Genomic DNA, 17,026 nt, shown 5'->3' on the forward strand with positions numbered 1-17,026 from the left:
GGGTGAAGGAGAGAAGGCATCCAGCACAGGCAGGCAGTGCACCCTGCATCCCTTAGTCGCGTTTTTCCGCTCTGCTCCGGAATCAATTGCATAGCGGGTTTATGCGCGCCACAGTCAATCATGACATTAACTCCAAAAAGAGATTTATTTCCTCAACTAAACTGAAAGTCCCGTATTGACACACGTCTGCTATTTGGCACCTTTGTTGTAAATGAGTGCCTCTTTTCCTCGGGGTCTGCATGCTGATTAGAGCAGGTGGTTTTTAGCAACAGCGTCAGGCTCTGGCTGCATGGTCTGAAATCACACTCTGCTGGTGCAGCTGGATTCCAAGATGTTTGCTTGCTCCAGCTGACATCACAGCAGCCAATAAGCGTGCTCTTCCCTCTTCTTCCCACACTCATCCTTTCCTAAGGGAAGTTCTCAGGAAAGGCAGAAGGAGAGGCACTGAGAATAAAAACATCCCAAGTTACCTTTTAAGGGGTTAATAGTACTAGCAAAGTCAGGTTTGGGGTATCTTGGAGGTTTTATACTAAAGACTAGGCAAACATCAAATGCCCTAAATATGTGTGGTGAAGTTCTTCAAGGGTAGAGCCATAAGTCTAGGCAGAAGAGAAAGCCTCAGAAGATCAAGGGGCTCCCAGATAGGCAGAGGAGAGGACAGTCAGACAGGGTCTCCCCAGCAAGGAGTATGCATTGAACACTGAGGGTGGCCAGGTGAAACAGCAGAAACGTGCTTTGATCCCTCCAGCCTTAGTGTATTCTTCTTGGTTGGCTGAGGTTAACTTGCTTTCTGGAAAGTCTAAGTTACCACATAACTGAAAATGTCATCATCATTGCAAGGGTCTGTCCTGTGCTGAGATTGTCTGCCTTTTCCTGAGAGTCCCTGAGAGCTCAAGGACAGGATGATCACACTCATATCCATCATCATAACTGTAGCAAAGAAGTGTTTAGCTTGCTCTAAAGACTCTATTGATCCTTCTACTCTCCTTGGTGGTCCTCTGACAAACCCAGCGCTTGCCCTCGTTTTACAAATGGGGAAGTTGATGAGAAGTTATGGAATTTACCAACGATCATAGAGTCAGTCTTACATATGTGAATGCCATGACTAAAGAAAGCAAGGGAGGGAGAGTTGTGTCAAGTCAAGGACCTTGATTGGAGCAGGAAAGAAGATAAAAAGGGAGTGGTCAGGTACATTGCAAAGAGTGACAAGGATGTCTAGAACACCCTTGAGCAGTCTGAGGATTCTGTTTGGGGGGGATATAAAAAGTCTATGGGGTGTGGGTGTCTCTAAAAACAGTGTATGAGAGGCAAGAAGACAGTTCAGTTCAACATGACTCAGAATCTGAGTTGGTTCAAACATTGAGAGTCTGCCTCTGAGTACTTTATTTTAGGTACATTTAAGCAGAGCACAATTCGGTCAAAAAAAAAATTCCTGGTGAAAATTAACTCAGTCATGTGTACAACAAAGCTTAGGCTAAGACTACATCGAAATTCTTTGTAAAGTACAAGTGACACCTTCCATAAAGATGGGTTCTATAGATTAACAGAGTAAACAGGCTCAAGATAAGATCCCGGAAGGACGACGACAGGAAATGCCTGAAACAAGTTCAAGATAAAGGTCCCAGGAAGAAACAGGTGTGGCCTAGCCACACAGGTAATGCAAAGGTCACCAGGCTGTTAACCGTGTCCACTCCCAGCCTTCTGGGCATAAAGCAGGTTCTACATCTCTCCCTTCAAAGAGAAAACCCTGTGTGTTTAACATTCCGGGTTTTTCTAGTGCTTGTTTTTCCATGAGCACAAGGACCTACATGCCTCCTATAAAGGAGCATGGAATATGGACGGTTTTATCTGACATGGGTCAGGAGTTGTAGACAAACTATGCAGACAGAACCCACTTCCTTGGGGTTAGATGTTATAGGTTCCCACATTCCCACCTGTATCTTTCTCCACCCCACCCCCAATATGATGAATAAGAGAAGTCCATCAATGGATCACTGAATATTCACCAAGAGTCTCCCTCCTAGAAGGTACTCACTGTCCCAGGTGTATGTGACACTTAGTCTGGAACGAGGTACCACTCCTGTCCCCCTCATCTTCCTGCATCCAAATGGACCTAGAGGAATCAGTTTTGGGCAAGAAAAGGAGTGAGTGAAAAAGTGAACCCATTATAGATATGCTTTGAAAATAAAGTTCAAATATTACCCAGAAACAAAGTGACATTATACACCCCTTCTGTGCTAGTGTACAGAGGATGTTAACATTAAGGAAAGCCATGTGAATTTTCTTCCAAATAGTAAAGCGAGTCTTTTTAAGTTTTGCTAAACACCAATAATTTGTCCCAATAAACTCATCATAACCGGTCATTTGTATCATCCTTCATGCCGTCTACATTTTTCCCATTTAACCTTTATATGTGAAATTGAATATATTAAGTCCATCATTTGGGATGAAGGAAACAGAAATGACAAGGTGACACCATAACATATACATGTTAGCTGTGATGGCTTGGGCCTTCTCCATCCCTCCATAATCAACTTACAAACCAAGCAGGCACACAGATGCCCAGAGACTCACACAGACCTGCACACCATGGGCTGCCCTGTCCCAAGGCTAAACTCCCTATACCTGGAAGTAGACAACATTCTTGATATTTCTTGAGGTGTAGATGAAGAGATGGTGACATCGGAACAGAAACAACCTTGAAGCCTGGCTCTTCACTTCCTGATGGTCTACGGATTTTTAAACAATATTTAGATCTTCTTTCTGAATTATAGGACTGTCCCGAAATGCTATCGAAAGTTCATAGTAATTCTTATGACAATATTTGTGTGTTTGCCATTCACTCATTTACATATTCAATGAACAATAATGGAGGGTTTGCTTGCTGCTGGAGACTCATCATGCACTGTTCACTCTCAAGAAACCATGGCATCGGGGCTGGTGAGATGGCTCAGTGGTTAAGAGCACTGACGGCTCTTCCAGAGGTCATGAGTTCAAATCCCAGCAACCACATGGTGGCTCACAACCATCTGCAATGATATCTGATGCCCTCTTGTGGGGTGTCTGAAGACAGCTACAGTGTACTTACATATAATAAATAAATAAATAAATAAATAAATAAATAGTTAAAAAAAAAAAAAGAAACCATGGCATCAAGAGGCAGGTAACAATAGCACCATGTGATATATGCTTGGCTCTGTGGGGAATGAGCACCCGGTATAAGAGAGAACCTAGACATAACAGGTAGGAAAAGACTACATAAGAAAGTTGATACCTAAAGAGTGTATGAATATCAAACACTCAAAATATATGCTCTCTTACTTATTTTCTCACCATTGTGATAAAATGACCAGCAAAAGCAAGCTAAGGAAGGAAGGACTTAATTTAGCTTGTGGTTGAGGGGTATAGTCCGTTATGGCAGAGAATCGTGACTGCAGGAGCTTGAGGCAGCTGGTTAAATTGCATCCACAGTCAGCACACAAGGAAAATGCTAGAGCTAGCGTTCTCGTTCCTTTACATCCCAAGAACCCCGTCCACGAGATAGGACCACTCACATTCAGGAAGGGTCTTTACACCTCAATAAACCTAATCCAAATAATCTAGACAGACATGCTGAGAGGTCCGTCTCTTGGGTTGCTTCTAAGTCTTGTCAAGGTGACAATCAGTATTAACTACCACAGATGGTATTGTCAAATATGGTGGGATGCACTTGTAATTCCAGTATTCGTGAAGTGGAGGCAGGAGGATCACGAATTTGAGGCAAGTCTAGGCTATATATTGAGACTTCAATCTCAAAATAATAACAATAATAATACCATGATCTGAAATTGGAGCTCAATGGTAGACAGCTTACTTAGCATGTGCAAGACTCTGGGTTTAATCAACACCTTGAGGGGAAAGAGGAAAAGAAAGAATACACCTGATACCACTTCTGGAAGGAATAAAATATCCAATGTGGAGAGCCTTTGGGGCTGCTTGGCAGAAATCTGACACGGGCCAAGGACAAAGAAATGGTCTTCAGTCAGGAATCTGACATTGGGCCATGACAAGAAAGTAAGTTCAGGCAGAAATCTAATTTTAGGTTAAAACAGGGAAGTAATTTCAGTCAGAAATCTAAATCTTAGGCTAGAACAAAGAAGTAGGTGGCAGGTATGACTATGGACTAGGACAGGGAAGTAGGCTCAGATATTTTGGTCATCCTGACAAACCCTTAGAAACAGTGATCATGGGAGTGGTCAAGGGAATGATCCTGAGACTTTGCTTATTGCCTTGCTTGTTTCTTGACTATTTGCATTTATTATATTGCTAGTTCCTCAACTTAGAACTGACCTAAATACTTGCATGTGATTAAAATGGTATAAAAGTAGATTGGGAAAAAATAAACCCACCTCAGCCTCAGAACTGGCTGGGGTCATGCGGCAATGTTGTCTGATTGTCTTTTTTCTTTTTAATCCTCACTCCTGTGCTGGAGAACTTGTAGGCTGACTGAGCTGGGCTGGTCAATCCAAGGTCAGAAAGTCCTGGGTTTAAATCCTAGGTTAGGGGTTACATTTATTTCCATCATCTATCTGAGCCAAGGTTAGCCAACAGATTGGTGAGATGAGCCTGACAACACTTGAGCTTAAGGGTAACTTGTAAGCTGCCTAGCACAGTGCCTGGCACAAAGTACATGCTTACTGCACAGAAACCAGTAGTATGATGCTAGTAGAAAGATCAGTCCACTAGCGTTCCTTCATCAGCATGGGAGTAATCCTGAAACGAGAGGTACAGCACAGCCAGGGAAAACACAGTCAAAACATCGCCCTATCTCCCCATTAAAGCCTGACTTTGCTTTGGATACAGGAAGCATTTTCCTCCCTCTTCTCCCATATATTATGATTAAATAACCTACTCCAAGGAGAGAGAAATGCTGTACTCTCTCCAATACATAATAAGGTGAAATTTCCTCACAGGCTTCAGGCCACGCCTGGTCTCATCTTTGTGAGCCAGCGGGAAGCCTCTCTTGAGTGTTGAGGGTGACTGTAATTGAATCATTTTGGCATGAAATTGGGGAATGCTCCATAATAAATCAGATCCACTTCTCCATACCGAAATAAGTGGGCTCCTAAGTGATCCTAAAGGCAGAGCTAGCTGGGAAAGGCCAGCTGTTGCCGCCCTCAGCAGAGGGGTGGAGTTACATGCATTTCTACACAGCTGTTGACAGGGAGGATATTGAAAGGTCACCATGCCTATTCTTATGGTTCCAGATAACCCACTAGGTTCACACAGAGTCTTTGATGTATTCAAAGATGTGCTACAGAAGCAGATGCCTTAGGCAGACACAGTCAGGTCATGGGAAAAGCAGAGATTCTGAATCTGACAGTATTGGGCCAAATCTTTGGTCCACCTCTTATCTATATGGCCTTGGACAAGCTACTCAATCTCGCTGAGCTTCCTCCTAAGTAAAAATAGAAAATAAAACAACATTGTATTGGTTTCCATTTGCTGCTGTAACAAACACTACAAGATATTGGCTTAATATTAGGCAACAGGATTTATTCTCTTACAGTTGTAGAGCTCAACAGTCTGAATCCAGCCACACTGAGTTAGTTAAGGTCATCACGGGTGTTTTCTGCTGGCAGTTCTGACGGGAGAATCCAAGAGCCCACTTCCTTGCTTTCTGCTGCTTTTAGTGGATGCCTCATAACCCCTACTTCCCTTCTCAAAGCTTGTCCCTTCAACTTCTGCTTCACCATGCCAGCTCTTCCCCTGAACCCGACTCTCCTAAAAACCTCCATGGTTTCACCTGGCCTACCCAAGTAATCCTGGAGAGGCTCCATCTTGACATCATCAGTTTTCAAAGCCAACAAAGTTTCCTTTGTCATGTAAGGTGACATTCTGAGATGCTAGAGATTAGGATTCAATACTGATCACTTGTCTCATTGCTGTGGCAAATATCTGACAGAAGCAACTTCAGGGAAGTCTTTTCGGCTGCTGGCATCATGATAAAGAAACATGGCTACAGGTAAGGCCCCTGAGATGACTGATCACAGTATCCAAAGTCAGGAAGCACAGAGAGATGAATGAGTACTGCTGTTCAGTTGGCTTCTTCCACTCTCCTTCTTATTCTGTTTTGAACCCTAGTCCATGGTATGATGCCACCCACATTCAGGGTTGATCTTTTTACCTTTTATGTATTCTTGAGCAATTTAATATAAGTATTCAGTATAACTTGATTGTGTCTACTCTCAGCTCCCTTCCTGGATCCCTCAGGGTGAAAGTCCCATACACACACACACACACACATACGCACACAAGCATGCATACACACATGTACACAAGTCTCCTTAGTGATTTCAAATCCAGCAAACTGACAATGGAGATTAACCACCATAGATGTAGACATATTTGAAGAATCATCACCCAACCTGCCAGGATTACTAAATAACACTGAGATATGCATATCAAGCAACTAGCGTGCTGCCTGGCCTCTAATATCTGCTCATGATTTTCCATCCTTCCTTCTTTGTTCTTCAAGCCTCTAGGATGTTTGTGTCCATAGGGACTATTTGCATGGGTTGCCTTGTCTGGTGTAGCGGCACACTCTGGCTCAGGGAAGGTTGATTTGAACCTAGCTCTGAACAGCTCCTCACTTAGACCTGTTCTTCACTTTGTGATAAGTCACCTCTAATCTTCACGGGCCAGCCTTCTTGTTCAGAAACATTTGCAAGAAAAAGAAACGGTCTCAGGCTAGATAGAGTCATTGCACACCAAGCCACAAAGCATTCAAGAGTAGGAAACCCAATCATCACAAATGGAATATAATCTTACAACCCTCTCTCTGTACCATGTCTCCTTCACCTCTGCTTCTTTCTGTCCATTGCCTCAAAGATCAACTTCTGGACAAGGCTCTAGTCTACACCCGCCTTCTGCATGCCCAAATGACTGGCTTCCCTCTGCAGCAATTCTAGCCTCATATTTTATGACCATCCATTGTCCAACACCATCCCAGCCAGCCAGTCTCTTTATATTTTTGTTTATCAGTAGCTAGGATAAATTCACTCAATCCATCATAAATACTCCTGCACTAGGTGTCCAGTCCGCTTCAATCAGCTGTGTGTGGGTTTTAGGGGCTGAGCTCTTAAAGCATAGACCTAGGCTCTTAGGTCCACATCTGAAGAGAAGAGCAATAGCCAAAAAGGCAACTTAAGGTGAACAGTCACTCAGTGTGGATTTCCAACTACCTAGCTCTAAAAAGGACCTGGGGATCTACTAATATTCAAAAGTAATAATCAGTTTTACTGGGACCTGCAATATCCAATAATCATTAATAGAAAACTACCTGATCCTTAAGAATGAGAATCCCATGAGTTGATAATCATGAATTCCCACTTTTGCCTGGTTTTGTAAGAATAGTAGTTACCACACGCGCCTCACTAAGTCCTATAGCTAGAGACTTCATACGGTAAAAGATACCAGACATGTCTAGAATGTAATGTTACCAGCTGTTGTGCCTCGAGGGGCGAAGATGTCCGTTTCCTCTAAGGGCATTGCAAGGTAACTCCTTCAGAGGACACATGAACTCTTAAAGCCAATAGTAACCCTTTATTCCCCAGTCAGTGGGCTACACTGAGAACTTGCCCAAATCATGTAGCCACAAGCCTTACCATTCTTTGCTTTAATGCACGAAAACAATACCCTGGTTGACGCACTTCGATTAGCAAGAACAGTTAGCAATAAGCTGAGCTACAGAAGCCAAAAAGCAAAGTTAGTACATTTAGCAACTGTGGATTATGATGGGTTAGGTCTTTGTTTTTGTTTTGGCAGGTGTTGGGCGTCTACATGCTGGGCATTTAGGTCAGAATGAAGCCTTTGTGCCTCTAACATGGCGTCAGTTGTGCTAAGGTCTGGGGCCTGTTATAAGGGTTCAGGTAGCCTGGAGTGCGCATGAGAATGCCTGACTCAGGACTTTCAGGTGTATTTCTAACTGTGATGTCAAAGGCAAGTGACTATGCAAAACAAGTGAGTGACACAAGACCTGTTGTCTGAGCTTTCAATAATTACTGAAAAGTTTAATCCCCCAAAATTTAAGACTTAAAAGGTAGGGAGAAAAAGAAGCCAGCAATGACAGACTTCTGCCACACCCTAGAATTATGGGGGTCAGAGTTATCAGGTTCCAGAACTATCCATGTAACTTAGATCTGATGGACATCACGACATCTTGACTATCCTCTTCAAAAAGTTAGGAAGCCTCTGTGTAGGTAAACCTTTTCTACCCCAGGGCCCAGGGAAAAGGAGCCAAGCGAATGTGAGATTACTCCCATCAGGGCCCCTCCAGACATCATCCATCAAATACAAAAAAAAAGTGGGTGGCTCAGAAGAGTCTACACTCAGATAGCAGGACTCAGATAGGGGAAAGAAGATTCATCTAGGCCACAGTTGGCTGAGTTCCACCTCACTGCCAAGCCCAGGTGACAGAACACAGGGGGAATGGGATTGAGATCCGTGCTGTGTATGTTTATCAGCCCATTTCCAATTTTGTGTCTGAAATCAAACAGCTAAGGATCAGCATGCTTTGAATTTTAATCTGTCCCTTAAGGGCAGTCACAGGTTATGAATACAGAGAACTTGCTTCAGGCATGATGAGCCAGCTCAGTACACATACTTACCCCGGGTGCTCTTCTTTGCCGTCTGCCTCAACAGAGTAGTCCTGATGGTCTTATCTTAGCCAAAATTCTCGTGCCAAAAAAATAGAAGCATTTTTATTTCCATCCAATAAGACCATCTGACAGAGCTCTAAAGGCCACAGGGGAGCTGATGAAGTCTCATTTCCTGTCTTAAACACTCATTGACTCTGACATCTCGGCCCTGGGTGATGGTTAGGAAACGACTTTGTTTATCACTGGAGTTGGGCCACCATGAAAATGATTGTTAGTTTAAAAAACAAAATCTTCTCTACGGTGGCAAAAAGACATGAAACACTCACTCTATGATGTCTCAAAATTGCAATGGAAGTCAAAAATGATCATCAAAACTTGAATACTAGAACCCTGTAAGTGGCCGTTGGTTTTAGATATTTTGAATTTATGGATTCCTTTCCTATAAATCAGGGCACCTGACACCCTACTTGGACTTGAGACTTGGTGCTCAGCCAAGCCTAAGCGTACATATTTGACAAGTGTGGGATGAATGGCTGATGAGGATTTAATCCTGTCAACTTGCAGACACAAAGAAAATAGATTGAGATAACTTTTTTTGAGACTAATTGGTTTGATTCTGCAGAATCCAATCCCAGCTATCAATCCAATCCCTGGCTGTATTGGAGATTCCCCTGTGAGTCAACCAGAGGCTTCATGCTCAAGAAGCATAAAAATGTATCCTGTGTTGTTGTTGTTGTTGTTGTTGTTGTTGTTTGGTTACAAGGGTTGAAACAGGGTCTCTAGTGCAAGCTAGACTCAAACTCACTATATAGTTGAGGATAAATCTTTATGATCCTCCCGCTCCCACCTCTGGTGTGCTGGAATTATAGGCAAATGCCACCAGTTTATATGGTACTGAGTATCAAACCCAAGAGAACTTTTAACATGATGGGGAAGTATTCCACCACATGAGCTTTATATACCTCAGCCCTTGCTTTGTTCTTAAAGCTCTAGTTAGATAAAGCGATGGGAGAATCTACAAATTTCATGTCAATTATACTTCTTCTGGAAATGGCAACAAAAATAAACCCCTTGTGCAGAGCAAACTCTGGCCCTGAGCCATTTATGTAAACTCGATTGCAGAAAAGATTGCCATTTGCACACAGACATCTATCTCTGTACCTTTTCCACTTTAAATCAGACTCAATGCTAAATGGACCTCTGAAGTTCAATGATGTCTTTCTCTATTGCCTTCAAGGACAAGATTTGCTATAAACAGAGCCATTAGGAGATTCTGCTCCACCAAATAGACTGAGAAAGCTAAGAAAGGTAGAATCTCAAAGGGGATGGGAAGTAGGGCACAGTGTTGGACTGGGTAAATAGTCTCAGTGGACACAGAGAAACTGACAGCCAAGCCCAGAAGCCTAACATGACAAAGATATATATTTAAGCTCCTCCTCACTCTGTGTCTTGGCTAGTTTTATGTCAACTTGCCACAAGCTGTAGTCAGTCATCTGAAAGGAGGAAATGTCAACTGAGAAAATGCCTCCATAAGATTGAGCTGTATGCAAGCCTGTAAGACAATAGTTCTCAACCTGTGGACTGAAACTCTCTCGGGGTTCCCAGATAAGATATCCTGCATATTGGATATGTACATTGCAATTCACAACCATAGCAAAATTACAGTTATGAAGTAAATAACAAAATTTATGATTGCGGATCACCATAGCATGAGGAACTGTATTAAAGGGTTGTTAACGGCATTAGGAAGGTTGAGAATCATGGCTACAGGACATTTGCTTAATTAGTGATTAATGTAGGAGGATCCGGCCCATTGTGGGTGGGGCCACCGCTGGGCTGGTGGCTCTGGGTTCTATAAGAAGGCAGGCTGAGGGAACTATAAGAAAGCCAGAAAGCAGTACTTCTCCATGATCTCTGCATCAATTCCTGCCTCTAGTCTCCTGACCTTCTTGAGTTCCTCTCCTGACTTCCTTCAGTGACAGACTGTATATAGAAGTGTAAGCCAAATAGATCCTTTCCTCCCTAACTTTCTTTTGATCATGGTGTCTCATCATAGCAATAGTAACTGTAACTAAGACATACTGCCTCTAATGCCCTCTTTTAGTCCCCGCCCCCTATCTTTTATAGTTGAACTAGAAAACTGCACAGCCTTCAAAGCCCAGCCAAATTGACATCTTCCTTTTATAGCCTATTGCACTTATTGGCCAGATGACTGAAACCTCCTGAGGATGGATGAGAAATGCTTTAAAAGCAGCAGTGGGTTAAGAGGAAACCTAGCATTTGTACTATACTCCCTGGGACAAGACCACTAAACTGTTGCATCTACCCAGGTGCTTTGTATCATGCCATGATGTAATACACTGTCTCCCCAACCCAATCTGTTCTTCCCCTCTCACCTCCACAATATACATGTGATTCCCCAAGGTCTAGGATCATATTCCCAGGTCTCAGATGAAAAAGAGCACGGGACATCATCCGCTTTCAGGAAATGGTAGAGTAGATGAATGCTGAGAGTCATCCTTAATGAGCAAAAGGAATGGGTCTATACGTTCTCTACATCAGAAGCTCTTGAATATCCCAGGATCTAGGGGATATCTGAAGGCAAGAACCTTAAGGAAGGAAGTGCTGACTGGCTCCACAATTCCTCCACCGTAAAGCATCATTTGACACAGAAAGATTTTGTGACAAACTACCAAGACATTTAGTCTTTCCTTTTCTTTTACCGGTGCCCACCGTCAGCTCTCATCTCAAAATCATGTCTAGAGGTCTACCCACCACGTCACAGCACGGGCAGGCAAAAGATGCCCAGAGGCCTGCCAGCCCGCTGTGAACACCGCTATGATGTGAAAGAGTGTGTGAAGAGATGGTAGAGAAAGAGAAATAGTTTGAGCTCTGTGACGAGAGGTGGAACTGGAGATGTGAGGGTGGTGAGAAACAGCCTGACGTGAGTGGTCTCTGCTGCTAACTGAAGCCATGGTGAGGCCCTGAGGCTGCTGAGGGCCATGTCTGGGTCCGTCCGTGGCCATGCAGCAATGGGGTGGGGGGTCGGGGGGAGGGTTCTGTATCTATGTCTGTGACTCATATTACCACCAAAGGCCATGCAAACATTCCTGGTCTGGACTGCCATCTGGGACAATGTTGATGTCCAAAGGCAGAACAGAGATGACCCTGCTCCTTGCTGGCTATAACACATGGGAGAGCAAACAGCCCTGCACCTCACCTGAGCAGCAGAGTCAAGCTGGTCCTGGTAGCATGAACAGGGGTAAGCTGGCCTAAAGGCATGAGAGCAGGAGGAATGGCTCCACCCCTGCCAGTTGCAGCATTGGGTGAGCTAGCTGCAGCAGTGCTGGTGAGCTGGCCCTGGCAGTGTGGGTGCAGGAGAGCTGGTAGGCTGAACAGCTCAGCTACCACCCAGACCCAGATCTAGCATTTTGAGTTGGCCCACCTCAACATCTATCTCAACTATGAACTGCTAGAGCTCTTGAAGGGACCCCCTCCTACAGATCCAAAGTTGTAGGAGCTCCATGGCTATGGGACCAGGGAGAGATAGGACCAGGAGTATCAGGCTGGAAGCAAGAGTGAGGTCAAGGTGTGTCCAAGCCCAGGAAATCTCACCCTGAGATTGGCAGGAGTAGGATCGCTGACCCTTGCCCCAAGTCTGCATGCCTTTAGCACATGTAGCCCTGTACCCCAACCCTTGCCCACTGGAAGAGGTCATGTAGCTCAGAAACCAGGTTAAACTTCCTCTCCCCTTATGAGGTCATATCCAGCAGCACCTGGAATTCCTCCTTATGCTAATGAGACATCTCCAGCAGCATGGCCCAGGCCAATGTGTAAACACTCACCCCAAAATACCCTACCAACCCACCAGAGATTTAAATAGCCTTTGTTCCGCCCATTAAAATGAACTGTCTCACTGAGGCTGCCTCCTGAGGGTCTGTTCTCACAGTGCTCACCTCTACCTGAGGTTCCTTTCACTCCCAGCCATCCTGCCTCAATTCCCCTTGGGTGAATCACACTGCTCCGGGCAGGGAAGGGGAACCTGCACGGTACATGAACAAGGCAACAACGGGATATCCAAGAGGAGTCCCAGTGAGGATCCAGTATTGATAGTGTAGCATATGCCAGAGGTCTCACGCCAAACCAATGACTCGTGACAATGAACATTTGCAAGTAAAGATATTTGGACCAAAGAATGCACTGTGACACATTGCCATTTCCGTGGCAACATAGGGTTTTTTGTTTACTATTTTGGGGGGTTTTGTTGTTGTTGCTTTGTTTGGGGGAGGATGCAAGGGCAGAGGGGCAGATATGAAGAAATAGAGAGATAAGTAGGATTCGGATGTGTGATGTGAAATTCACAAAGAATCAGTAAAAAGTTAAAAAAAAGAAAAGAAAATACATATCTAAACCAACTACATCCAAATACACCAGTCATAATACGATTACTATAGTTGATGCCTACACCATTAGAATCTATTTGAAAATACAGATCCTTGACTCTACCATTGAAACATAAGCAGGCAGTAGTGAGTTTTCACCACTTAGACCTTCAATTTTAAGTATCTCTAGCTGAGCCCTAGATGCTAGGACACCAACATTCCCATCCTTGGAAAATACTTTTAGGTTTTAAAATGCAAAAAGAAAAGAATGTAGGCATCCACTTGGGATGGGAGGTTGGAGGCTGCTCTCAATGGCTCTCGGAAAAAGTGAACTGAGGATGACAGTCCCCACACTTCAGCCCTCAGAACAGCTCTCTGTCCCCAGTAAATCCCCATCCCAGGCTCTCCAATCTGCAATGTCCACACTCTCTCTCCACAACTACCGCTGTGGTGCAAGTGTGCAAGCACATACATGTGCACCTGCACGTGCAATCCGTTCTTAGAAGTTCCTTCCAGACGGAGCTCCAGCTGAACAAGAGCCGTCTGTTGGCTCTGTTGGCTTCCCTGCGCTGAATGTGATTCACAAGCTCTCATTCCCCACATGCTTCCTGTCAAAGAGAACCCCAGGGGAGAGTTTTACGAATGATTTGGAATGAGAGAAGCAACCATCATACTGTGTCTCTACACCTGGAAGGCTGAGAACGTTACCAGTTGTATTTTACGTTATTTTATTTTATTTTACTTTATTTTTATTTTTATTTTATCTTACTTTATTTTAATCTTAGCAGATTGTCACTTACTTGGCATAGGGGCAGCCTTTGCATCTGTAGCTGCCCTCACCTTTGCCTGGATTATCCATCACATCCCCCTACCCCTGACCAGCATGTGTCTAGGTCTGTGATGACCGTGTCATGAAGGTTAGAGGCCATGAGGGCTGAAATGGGTTCCAGTCTGTCCTGAGTTCTAACGCAGACTCACGAGTTCCAGATCAACTATACTGTCTCCCTACTTCAAGCTCCTTTTTCTCGTCTCCCCTTCTGACTTCTTGGTCCAAGAATTTTGAGTTCTGGCATGTGACATTGAACCCAAAATTAAATAGCCGAACTCACTGGCAAAGCCACTTGCACAATTAAGAGATGTTGAATCCTGCCTGCAACTTGTGTTTGACAATTCGTCAACATCTTAAAACAGCTTTCTGGTTAGATTAGGATTGTTTCTCCTAGAACGCATCATTTCTTAGAGACAGCACAATGTTCAACCCTAAATACATCTCTGACAGCAGATTTACCAGTCCAGAGCTATACTGAGTTTATCTGGTCCACAGACCCCAAAGGCAACAATCATTTATCTTAGACATTCCAGGGCTATGTACCAGATAAACAGAGACCACCGTATACCTTAGAACCCTTTGTAATTATTCAAAGTAGCCGATTCCTAGATTCATCCTCTGCCCTGCTTTGCCTTGCCTGGCCTATGGAAATGTCAGTAAAGGCATGGTTTAGTCACTCCCTTCCTTCCTGTCTCTCCAGGTCTCTTGTTTTCTCATGTGGCCCTGCATAGCAGGCCATGCATTCTATTTCTAGGGTGAACTTAGCTTTTCTGAGCCTGTACTGTGGCTCCTCTCATAGCCATACTTGATTGGCCATTAGACCAAAGGACACATAAGGCATGGATATTAGAAAACCCTGCCTTTCTGCAACAGCTCAGCATCCCCATGAGCTTAAGTCATATGTCTTTCCTCTTTTGCTTTGAGGTTCAGAAAGAAAACCAGTCAGATTGATGGAAATGAAACAAATAAACAAAAAGGTTCAACAAAGAGATGAAGATGGAAACAGACACAGTGACTGAGTCCCATCATGCATTTTATATTTCCAGCTTGACATCACTCCACAGTAATGGATAGTCTATGCCCTTTGAGATAAGTCAGTATCTCTTCACAGTTGTGAGCTTTTTATATTATTTTATATTATTTGCCAAACACTATTTCCTAAACCACAAATTCCTCAATATTTTAAAGGGCCTCACCAACACCAAGATGAGGAAACACTATTATTTATGGGCTAAATTATGTCCCTCTCTAACTCATACTCTGAAATCCCAACTCTCTGGAGCTGAGTGTGTTTATACTTGTATATAGGACCTTTAAGATGTGTTAAGCTAAAATGAGTCCTTGGGGGTTGCTTGTGCAGTCTCGGTGGCAGCGGTGACCCACAGTGATTCGGCCGCTGCCAGGGGTCGGGGAGGCCGAACGGGACTCTTTCTTTCAGACTGACCGAGGGCCAGCTGCGGAGCATGTCGATTCCAGCCCATAGGAGGCTCATGTGGGATTTCAAGTGATTGCAAGAGTACCTACCTGTGGGGGTCAGTGATGCACCATCTGAAAACAACATCATGCAGTGGAACGCAGTTATATTTGGGTATTTTTAAACTAGTAATAGAATTTTCTGAAGAATATCCAAATAAACCACCAACCATCAGGTTTTTATCCAAAATGTTTCATCCAAATGTGTATGCTGATGGTAGCGTATGTTTAGATATCCTGCAGAATCGATGGAGTCCCACATACGATGTCTCTTCCATCTTAACTTCAATTCAGTCTCTGATGGATGAACCGAATCCAAACAGTCCAACCAATAGCCAAGCCACACAGCTTTATCAGGAAAACAAACGGAAGTATGAGAAGAGAGTTTCGGCCATTGTTGAGCAAAGCTGGAATGATTCATAATAGACACAGGTCTGTTCATCTTTTCATCGATGTTGTGTATAATTTACCTCCCAGTAGAAAGGCTAGCAAGTTTTAAGTGCCACGGGTTTTAAGGATTCTGCAGAGAAAAAAGAAAAAGTCCTTCAGTTTAGAACGTACAAAAGCTTGTGTATCTTGATTAATGTACTTTTTATTGCATGGTGTGAACTAAGTTATTGCTGCGTAAATTTGTAATATATCCTGTTTGCATTTTTTCCAAATGTATAATGTTGGTGTGGAGTTTTCATGACAGAATATACACATTTTGTAAACCTGAAAAAAAAAAAAAGGAGTCCTTGGGAACCTTACTGGTGTTCTTTTAAGAAGAGATGTGGACACTCGGGTAGTCAATCGTAGATGCCTATGTACAATTGTGGAAGGAAGAGAGCCGTCTGTGAGCCAAGTAGACAGGTCACAGTAAACACCAACACTTACAGAACCCTGGTCTCACACTTCTAGCCTCAGGAACTACAGGAAAATATATTTGTATTAGTTGAGCTATCTAGTACTTAGATACTTTTATTTTTTCACATATATGTGTGTATATGAGTATGTTTTCATGTGTATGGTGTGTGGGCATGTGTAGGCACATGTGTATGGAGGCCAGAGGTAGGGTCTCTCAATCATTTTCTGCTATATCTGCTGGGTCATGATCTCTTACTGAATGCAGAGTTTAACCAATCCAGCTAATCCAGCTAGCGTGCCTACCTTGAGAGTCCCCAGCCTCCACCTCCTGAGTGTTGGGATTACAGGAAGGCAGGCCTTCACACCCACTTGGCTTTTATCTGGGTTTTAGTGATCTGAACTTGGTCCCCAGACTTGTACTGTAAGCGCTTTCTCCACTGAGCTACTTTCCAAGCCAATGGTAGAAGCTGATGCTGCCCAACATGGCTCACACGCCGACCATAAAGACTTCACCAGCACCACCAGGACACTAATGACTCTGTGAAGTGCCATGGCACAGGAGACTGCTAGCTTCACACTAGGATCTCAAGCTCCACATCTAGTCCTGGTCCAGAGATGGCAGCATGAAGACTGAGCACAGAAAACAGATCATCTGAATATCAGGAAAAATTCTGTTCTCATTCGCCAGAAATAAAGAGTTGAATAGATAATTACCAAAAGCCTTCACCAACTCATAAAAGGGGAGCATGCTATAGAAATGTACAGGCTTGGGACACCATAAATACTCCTATGTTGAAACTCAAGTTCGGATCCATCTCTGCTCTAGACCGGCCAGGTAGCCTTGATCACATCCCTTC

General features: G+C 43.8%; 1 pseudogene; it reads left to right on the forward strand.

Moving 5' to 3' along the window:
- The first annotated feature begins 15,313 nt into the window (after positions 1–15,313).
- Positions 15,314–15,825, forward strand: LOC114625172 (annotated as a pseudogene).
- The last annotated feature ends 1,201 nt before the right edge of the window (positions 15,826–17,026 follow it).

Source organism: Grammomys surdaster, unplaced genomic scaffold, assembly GCF_004785775.1.
Source record: "Grammomys surdaster isolate TR1022 unplaced genomic scaffold, NIH_TR_1.0 213, whole genome shotgun sequence".
NCBI lineage: Eukaryota > Metazoa > Chordata > Mammalia > Rodentia > Muridae > Grammomys > Grammomys surdaster.